We start from the raw sequence: 9,484 nt of genomic DNA, 5'->3' as shown, positions 1-9,484 counted from the left end.
TATGCCCCATTACCCTTATTTCTCAGGGGCCCTGGTGGTTCGGTGGTTAAAGTGCTCCACTGCGAGCTGAAAGTTTGGCTGGTCACTAGCTGGGCCACTGACGCAATCTACATCCATGAAGACTACAGCCTTGGGGTGGTTCTCCCCTGACCGACAGGATCTCTGAGTCAGAAGTCCTAACGGTCCCTTATGCTTGTAAGGTGTCGCTGTGTTTCAATGAGTCTTCCCAACAGCCCTGAGCAGTGAGTAGCATTTGCCCCATTTTGTCTAGGGGAAGCGGAGACTGCATTTTAAACTTAATCCTGGCTTTGGGACTTCGAGACCAGGGCATGCTGTAGCTGGGGTTTTATGTCAAGGACTTCCCTCTTGCCGAGTTCCATCTCAGGCCTACCTCCCATGTGCCCTGATGACTCACTCTTCACCTGAGGCCCCTGGGGAGGCTGCCCTTCCATTGCAGCCAGACACCAATGCCTGTCCTCTGCTGGGCATGGGCATAACAGGGCTCACACAGGCCAGGACTAATAGCGAAGCTGCCTGCCAGCTGGTCCTTAGGGCACTTGGACCACATACCACACAGCTACCGCTGCTTCTGCCCTAGAGGTGGTGTTTCTTTCTCTATGTGTGTGCTGGTGGTGGAGTGTGTGTGTGTGTGTGTGGGGGGCAGGGGTAGGCGATGGAGTTGGCAGGAAAACAGAAGTCATGGAAAAAACAGGGCTCGTCCGGGATTTGAACCCGGGACCTCTCGCACCCTAAGCGAGAATCATACCCCTAGACCAACGAGCCACTGGTGGATATTAGTGGCCAGAGGTGCCTACTCTGCCACATCAGCAGCAGCAGCAGTAGCACCAGCATTTGTGGTTTCTACAGGCTGCCTCTCTCCTCCTTCCTTCGGGCTGGCTCCCAGCCCAGTCGGGCTGTACTCCAGCAGGGCTGCCCCTCCGCTCCCTTGGCTCCTCCCTCAGTGCCTGTCCTCTGCAGAGCCACACAGACAGGCAGGGCTCATCCTTCCTCCGGCCAGCCAGTTCTCCCCCAGAGATGCCTAGCAGGGTGTGAGGGGGGATCAGGGGTGGGCTGCAAGCAGTGGGCTGTGCAGGAACGGGGGGGCCCAGCACCCAGCCCTTTCCAGGGTAAGCCCAGGGCCCAGGGAGCCTGCGTGGGACCTCCTGCACCCAGTTCCAACCTCATGAAGCAGTCCTCCAAACCCTGGGCAAATGTCCCCTGATACTGAGACAGTTGCGGAATGACTCTTTCTTCATGGACGGGGTGAGGCCGGGGAGACCTGGCCTGGCCTCCTTCTGGAGCAGTAGTGAGCAATGGTGAGGCGGGCACAGAGCCCTGGGCCAACGGGGAGGGCTGGACAGAGGCAGCAGGCCATCACGAAAGCAGTGGGCAGAGGAAAATGGCCATGGGGAAACTTCCAGAAGACACCTCCTGTGGGCCAGCTGGGTGCTTTCCACATGGAATTTGACCCTGAAAACCCTCTGGGAGGTGGCATTGGCCCCACTGTCCTATAAAGGCCCTTCCCTGATGGCAGGGCAGCTGTGGAGAATGCACTGAACCAGCAAAGGGTGGCAGTGTGGGGGAAAGGGAGGCCCTTCAGCCTGGGAGTTTCCCACATGAGAGGGAGTAGGGCAAGCTACACCTCAGAAGCACCATGTGGTGCCTCCACTATCCGGGCGCCCCCTCACCACTCTGCCCTCTCTTGGTTACCCAGTGGGCTGTCATCCGGGAACTCCATGGAATGTTTGCTGTTAGCTGCCTCCCCGTCTGCCCCTGACTCAGGACAACCCTGTGCCCCCAGGAAACAAAACGCTGCCTGGTCCCTTGCCAGCCTTTGATCAGATCCTGGGGAGCCATAGGGTCTACATCAGCGGACTCGGGTAGACGGGATCCAGGCCATTCTTCTTGGCCCATCCTCTTCTGGAAGCTCTCTGGAAACCCATGGAGCACCACTGCAACGTGCATGCCCCTCTGGGTCTCTCAAGTACAGGGTGAACATTCCGCTGCTGGACCCCTGTTGGCCTCTCCATGGGACAGAGAGCCACCACATCGGTTGTTGGGTGCAGTCCCGTGTCCACACCTGGCCATCCTGCTGCTGATGACAGCGATGCCCAAGAACCCAAGTGCCCCCGTGTTCCAGCCGCAGATGAGCACTTGGCTAACGCCCTCACCACTTCTCCAACGCCTGTGGAGGGAGGGGGTGGGCAAGTGGGAGAAAGTCCAGGCGTGTCCCCAGTCAGCACGGGCAACAGGCTCTCAGCTGAATCCACGGTACTCGGGTTAGCCTAGAACCAACAGTTCTAGACTGGCTCCCCCTGTCATTCTTCTCCAGGGGCTTCACCATGCGCCTTCCCAGTACCTGGACCTCATCCCGAACCTTCTGAGTGGAGGGTTGACAAACAAAGTGGATGGACGGGTGGAAGGACAGACACAGCGGCCGCAACGATGGGTTCAACTATAAGTGTCATGAGGGTGGCCCAGGCCGGGGCAGTGCTCCGTTCTGTTGTCTGTAGGGTCACCTTGTCTCTGACGGCACCTCTCAACCTGTCATGAACCTGTCACTCCCTCTTTTAAATGAATCAGAAGAACCCCCCCTCTGCACACCCCACTTTGGAGAATGGATTGACCCGCAGGGGAGTTTCAGTATTTCCCTCTAGAACAGTCAGGAACCGACAGCTGGCTCCGCTGAGTAACCGGGGCCAGAATGCCAGGCCGGCGCTCATCGGTCTCAAACCAGAGACTTTTTTGGGTAGCTGTTGCCCCGGCCTCCCACTGGCTTATAAATGAAAGTGCACTCAAAGCGTCATTCCATGACCTCAGCGCACATTCCCCACACGCCTCCTCTAGGGGCCACGCCAGGAGTGACTGGGCTGAAAGTTAGCACTTGTGGGGTGGGGTGGGGGGGGCGCTGAAAATGTTTCAGGGCTGAGACCCGCGCTGGGCCCCGCCAGTGCGCCTCGGTTGGGGTGGAATTTGGGCCCAGACAATTCTTTGTATGGCCTGCCTGGAGTGTTGTCCTGCCCACTGCATGCCAGTCATCACTGCCCGCCTGCCCCCTCCCGCCCCCCATTATGACAGCAGTGTGCCCCTCTGTCCACACCGACTTCCAAATGCTTCTGGCAGGAATCCAGGGGCCTTGGTGTTCTTGCTTTTTCAGGTTAAAATGACTGGCTTTGCCATAGGAGGGGGACTTAGTGCCTCGACCCGCTTGCCTGTCCGTGCCTTTCAAAGACATTTCTTAGAGAGACTCTTTGGGTAGCTGTTCCCCAGCTTTCAACCGGCCTCTGGGAGCCTTCTCAGACTCCCTCCCAGGGCCCAGGACTGCATCTCCTCAGACAGATCCGGGCCGGGTCCTCGTTTCCACAAGCTTGTGTCGGTTCTGCCCTCCTGCCCCAGTTTTCTGGAGAACTGGGTGTATGGGTGTGCCTGCATTGAACAAACAGCCTTGGAAACCCCCTGCCCCCACTATTTATAAGGAGCCCCAGTGGCATACTGGTTACGCATTGGGCTGCTAACCTCAGGGCAGTAGTTCAAAACCACCGGCCATTCTGAGGGAGAAAGATGAGACTGTCTACTCCCATAGTTACAGTCTCCGAGACCCACAGGGGCCGTTCTACCAGGACCCTGTCCTCTAGGGTCGCTGTGTGGTATCACCACTGACTCCATGGCCGTGACTTTGACTTGATTCTGCTCTTCCTAAGGTTTCCAGCGGCGAATTGTCTGTTCTTTCTTCCTAATGTGCTCTGCTTAGCCTGGCAGTTTGACTGAAATCTATCCCGTATGAGGGATCTGGCTGGCATTTGTAATACTGGTGGTAGCTTCTGACATCCAAGCAACAGGAAAGCCCCCACGGGACGACACACAAGGACATAAGGATGGCGATACTTCATCTCATGTTGGCAGGAGAGCCCCGTCCCTGGTGAAGGACATCAGGCTTGGTAGAATAGAGGCTCAGTGAAAACGAGGCTGACCCTTAAGGAGATGGATTGACAGTGGGGCTTCCACAAGGGGCTCAAACATAACCAGGATGAGCCAGGCACAGACCGGGCAGTGTTTCATCCGGCTGTACACAAGGTCGCTATGAATTGGAGCCAACTCGACAGCAAAGACAGTTACCAAAATACAGCAGCTCCGACTGCTGGTGTTGCCACTGGTCACCTCTAGAGTGGAGAACTAGGTGGCTGCGGAGGGAGGTGGCCGAGAAAGAAACATTTTTCACACTGTCAATTTTTGTACCTTTGACATTGGAGGCCTGAAATTGGCAGACAGACAGCTGCCAGCAGGCCCATTCCAACTCACAGAACCTCGCGCGCACTCTCCTGCGTCACCTGCCCGGTCGCCATATGTGGGAATCTGTTCTTGCAGCATCTCCCCAGGGGCTCCCACATCGCTCCTCTGCCTCAGCTGGCATGTCCTCCGCCGGCATCTAGCCCCTCCTGGTGACGTGTCCAAAGCCTGTGAGCTGGGCAATGTCTGCTATGGTCCATAAAGCTTTGATTGGCTGATTTTCAGAAGTCTGCCACGCCCTTCTTCATAGTAGAAGTTTTGGTGGGCGCGTACACACACACACACACACACACACACACACACACACACACATACAGAGAGCAATTGTGAGGATGGCGCAGGAGTGGACGGTGTTTAGTTCTGTTGACATAGTGTCGATATGAATTGGAGTCTATTGGAAGGCACCTAACAGTAACAACATTGTGTGTGTGTGTATGAAACCTACTGCCATTGAGTCTGTTTCAACCCATAGCAGCCTGTACTGGATTTCTGAGATCTCAAACCTTTATGGGAGCACATAGCCTCATCTTTCTTCCTGAGAGCGACTGGTGGGTTTGAACCACTGACTTTGTGGTAATGGAGATGATGCCAGAATCGCATGAGAGAATTTGGCAACACGAATGCCCTATTCAGGGCAAATAACGTCTTTCACGGCATCCTGGCGACCACAAATGTGGACCTCACCAGACGGACTGCAGGGGAGTGTGTGGAAAGAAACGACGAGGAAACTCAGTCTCATCAGTCAACAAAAGGCTAGGCACCAACTGCTAAGCAATCCATCTACTGTTCATATAAATATATATAAATGTAATTTTTTTTACGTTAAAAAAATCATTTTATTGGGGGCTCATACAATTCTTATCACAATCCATACATCCATCCATTGTGTCAAGAACATATGTACATTTGTTGCCATCATCAATCTCAAAATATTTGTCTTTTGATTGAGCACTTAATATCGGCTGCTCATTTTCCCCCCTCCTTCTCATTCTCCCTGCTCCTTCATGAACCCTTCATAATTCATAAATTATTAATATTTTGTCATATGTCATACTGTCTGACTTCTCCCCCTGCCCTCTTCTTTGCTGTCCATCCACCAGGGAGGAAGCCATTCACAGATTCTTGCCATCGGTTCACCTTTCTACCCCATATTCCCTCCACCAACCAGGCATCATCACTCTTACGACTGGTCCTGAAGGAGTCATCTGTCCTGGGTCCCCTGTGTTTCCAGTTGCTATCTGTACCAATGTACATCCTCTGGTCTAGCCAGATTTGTAAGGTAGAATTGGGATCATGATAGTGGGTGGTGAGGGAAGGAAACATTTAAGAACTAGAGGAACATTATATGTTTCATCTTTGCTACCCTGCACCCTGACTGGCTCATCTCCTCCCCACAACCCTTCTGTAAGGGGGTGTCCAGTTGCCTACGGATGGGCTTTGGGTCTCCACTCCTCACTCCCCCTCATTTACAATGATATGATTTTTTTGTTCTGTGGTGCTTGATACCTGATCCCTTCAACAGCTCATGGTCACACGGGCCAGTGTGCTTCTTCCATATGGACTTTGATATTTCTCAGTTAGATGGCCACTTGTTTATCTTCAAGCCTTTAAGACCCCAGACATTATATCTTTTGATAGCCGGGCACCATTAGCTTTCTTCACCACATTTGCTTATGCACATGTTTTTCTTCAGTGATTGTATCAGGAAGGTGAGCACCTACTGATATAATTTTTTAGTTCTTTTATAAATGTAATTTTAAAAATGAAGCAGAGAGAAGCGACTATAGAGATGCTGGGGAGAAATGCATGGCAATCTGTCAGACAGCTAACATTTATTTCCCCTGGCTCCAAGTGGCTCGCAGCCCGGTGCCTGGGAAATCGGAGTTTTCACATGAGGGGTTCTGGGCGGCCCTGCATGTGGTGCTTTGTGATGTTGATTCAGTCATAGACCATACCTGTGGAGCTGGCCCTTGGGTCTCTCAGGAATGTTGGTGAGGCCATCACAGGTCTGTCTCCTTTGCATCGTTTCGGGGAGATTTCCTTCAGTCTGCCATATCACCGTTGGCTTGGATCTGCTTTCTGGACCCTTGGAATTAGGAAGACGAGCATGGAAAAGCCTGGAGACTGGATGGCCCCAGGGCAGTAAGTGCGCAGTGTGGTCACCCCGCACTTGATTTCATGACTCCTTAATGCCCCACAGTTGTTTCTCCTTCTCCTCTTGCTCTTATTTTTGAGTCACAATTCCTTGTTGTGTCCCTGTATTCCCACAGGTCCACACTCCCCCCAAACAATGCCAGGGAAAGGTGGAGTCTAATTCACTAATCCAAAGCGAAGGGAGAATGAAACCCTGAGACTCTCAGAACACACCCACCTTTTGTAGGCCTTCCTTTTGGGCAATTACAATGGCTGTAGGAACACAGTTCTTGCTAGTTTTCCCTTCCGTTCTGGGTGTTTGTAAGTCTCAATCTAAATCAGTGGTTCTCAATGCCCTAAATCGGTGGTCTCTAGGGCACATTTTGTCATGTCTGGAGGCATTTTTTCAATATCATGACTTAGGTAGATGCGGGACTGGGGCCATTGACTCTAGGTTGAGTATGTCGAAGCAAGGGATGCTGTTAAACTTCTTATAAGGCACAGGACAGCCCTTCACCACACGGAATGATCTGGCCTGCTATGTCCATAATGCTGAGGTCTTCCAAACAACTGGTCTGAATACACCTGGCATAACCTTCTGCAAAGCCTTAGTGCGTCTCTTGTTCCTCCATCAATAACACGTGCCTCTGTGATGGAGATGGTGACAGAATCATGACATAATGTTGCAAGGCCAAATGACCTATTCATGGCAAATTCCCTTTCTTTCTTTTTTATTAGTTGGCATTTAATACATGTAGCATTCCAAATTTCAGTCACGTCAAGGTGAATTGTGCATTTGCTACCATAATCCGTTTCCAACCATTCTTTTTCTACACGGACTCCTTTGACATCACCTCCCTTCTATCCTACCACCACACTGTACACCCCCCCACCCCAAGCCCCTAATTTGACTTGCTGTCTCTACAGGCTCAGCAATCCTGGGTTGCGTATACCGAAAAATGGAAAAGTATATAACACAGCTTCCAGAGGGTGACTTCCGCTGACTCAGCACAAAGCCTCTGAGATACACGCTCCTGTGAATGAATGAAAACCACACAAAACACAAACCAAAACCACAGAAAAATTTGGAAAACAGATCCGGCTCAGCCTGCACCATAGGGGGGAATCTACTGACAAAGTTTCAACTGTTCAAGTCCTATTCATGCCTTTGATCTTCTATAATCTTCTCTCCCAAGCACTCTGTTTAGGGACCACGTTCCTCCCACCCCTCGATTTTAGACAGGGCGGGGTTCTCTGCAGGCTTATTTCCTAAGTAGTTCTACAAAGGACTCCTGGGCTCCCACTGTCACCCGTCGCCTTCTGCACACTGGAGTCCCACAAGTTAGGCTCTGACACTAATCCCTCCTCTGACTTTGGATTTGATATGGATTCCAATTCTTTGACTGCTGATGGTGTGCTTCTTCTAGGTGGCCTTAGTTGACATCTCTTGTAGATGGCGGATTGTTTAGAGAGAGGCCTTTAAAGACCCCAGATGCTATTTTAGCTGATATCTGGCCACCATCTAAAGTCTTTGCCACGTTTTGCTATAGCACCCATGTCTTCTGTGTTCCCTTCATGAGGGCAAGTATCGAGCAGGGTCATGATTTGGAGCTAGGATTCAGTGCGAGCCCAGGCAATACCTTTTCAACAACGCAAAGGCGACTACACATGTTGACCTCGCCAGATGGAATACATAGGAGTGAAATCAACTGCATCTGTGGAAAGAGATGACAAAGCTCAATGCCATCAGTCCAAACAAGGCCGGGTGCCAATTGCTAAGCAGTTGCAATTGTTTATATGCAAGTTCCTATCAAAGACAATTAAAACCAGTCCATGAGGGTCAAAGTGTGGCCTTGAGTAGATCTTACCTGGAGTTAGAGACCACCTCAAGAATAAATTGACATACTGTCTAGTAATGACCGAGGACCAGAGGAGTCGTGGGATGTCATCATTCACATCGTACATGAATGCAAATCGTCGTTAAAAAGACAGAAACAAACGAGCCAATGAATTGTCAGTAGAGACTCTGAAACTTGCTCTTGAACACAGAGGAGCAAAAGCAAATGGAATCGGTGAGGAAGTAAAGTCACTGGACAGACTATTTTGAAGGGTGACTTGAGAAGACAGAATAAAGAATTATACCGACGTGCGTGAAGACCCGGAGTGAGAAAATCAAACGGGCAGGGCAGACTTGGCATTTCTCCGTCTGAAAGAAGAAGAAAGCCAAGTCTTGGCTGCAATACTGAAGAGGTCGAACGGACAACACCTGAGATGGTGCGAAACACAACAAAGGAAGATGGAAGGAATAGACCAAGTCTCTACCCAAGTCTCTACCCAAGTCTCTACCCAAGTCTCTACCCAAGTCTCTACACCAAGTCTCTACACCAAGTCTCTACCCAAGTCTCTACCCAAGTCTCTACACCAAGTCTCTATACAAGTCTCTACACCAAATCTCTACCCAAGTCTCTACCCAAGTCTCTACCCAAGTCTCTACACCAAGTCTCTACCCAAGTCTCTACACCAAGTCTCTACCCAAGTCTCTACCCAAGTCTCTACCCAAGTCTCTACCCAAGTCTCTACACCAAGTCTCTACCCAAGTCTCTACCCAAGTCTCTACCCAAGTCTCTACCCAAGTCTCTACCCCAAGTCTCTACCCAAGTCTCTACCCAAGTCTCTACACCAAGTCTCTATACAAGTCTCTACACCAAATCTCTACCCAAGTCTCTACCCAAGTCTCTACACCAAGTCTCTACACCAAGTCTCTACACCAAGTCTCTACACCAAGTCTCTACACAAGTCTCTACCCAAGTCTCTACCCAAGTCTCTACCCAAGTCTCTACCCAAGTCTCTACACCAAGTCTCTACCCAAGTCTCTACCCAAGTCTCTACCCAAGTCTCTACCCAAGTCTCTACACCAAGTCTCTACCCAAGTCTCTACACCAAGTCTCTACACCAAGTCTCTACCCAAGTCTCTACCCAAGTCTCTACCCAAGTCTCTACACCAAGTCTCTACCCAAGTCTCTACCCAAGTCTCTACCCAAGTCTCTACACCAAGTCTCTACCC

General features: G+C 51.2%; 1 non-coding gene across 1 annotated transcript; it reads right to left on the bottom strand.

Moving 5' to 3' along the window:
- Positions 1-711: 711 nt before the first annotated feature.
- On the bottom strand, positions 712-783 carry TRNAP-AGG (transfer RNA proline (anticodon AGG)). The gene has a single exon. It is a non-coding gene; the product is annotated as a tRNA-Pro (tRNA).
- Positions 784-9,484: the final 8,701 nt, after the last annotated feature.

This window comes from Tenrec ecaudatus, chromosome 9, assembly GCF_050624435.1.
Source record: "Tenrec ecaudatus isolate mTenEca1 chromosome 9, mTenEca1.hap1, whole genome shotgun sequence".
NCBI classification, from domain to species: Eukaryota; Metazoa; Chordata; class Mammalia; order Afrosoricida; family Tenrecidae; genus Tenrec; species Tenrec ecaudatus.
The sequence above is the reverse complement of the archived record's forward strand: the minus strand, read 5'-3'. Positions and strand labels throughout refer to the sequence as shown.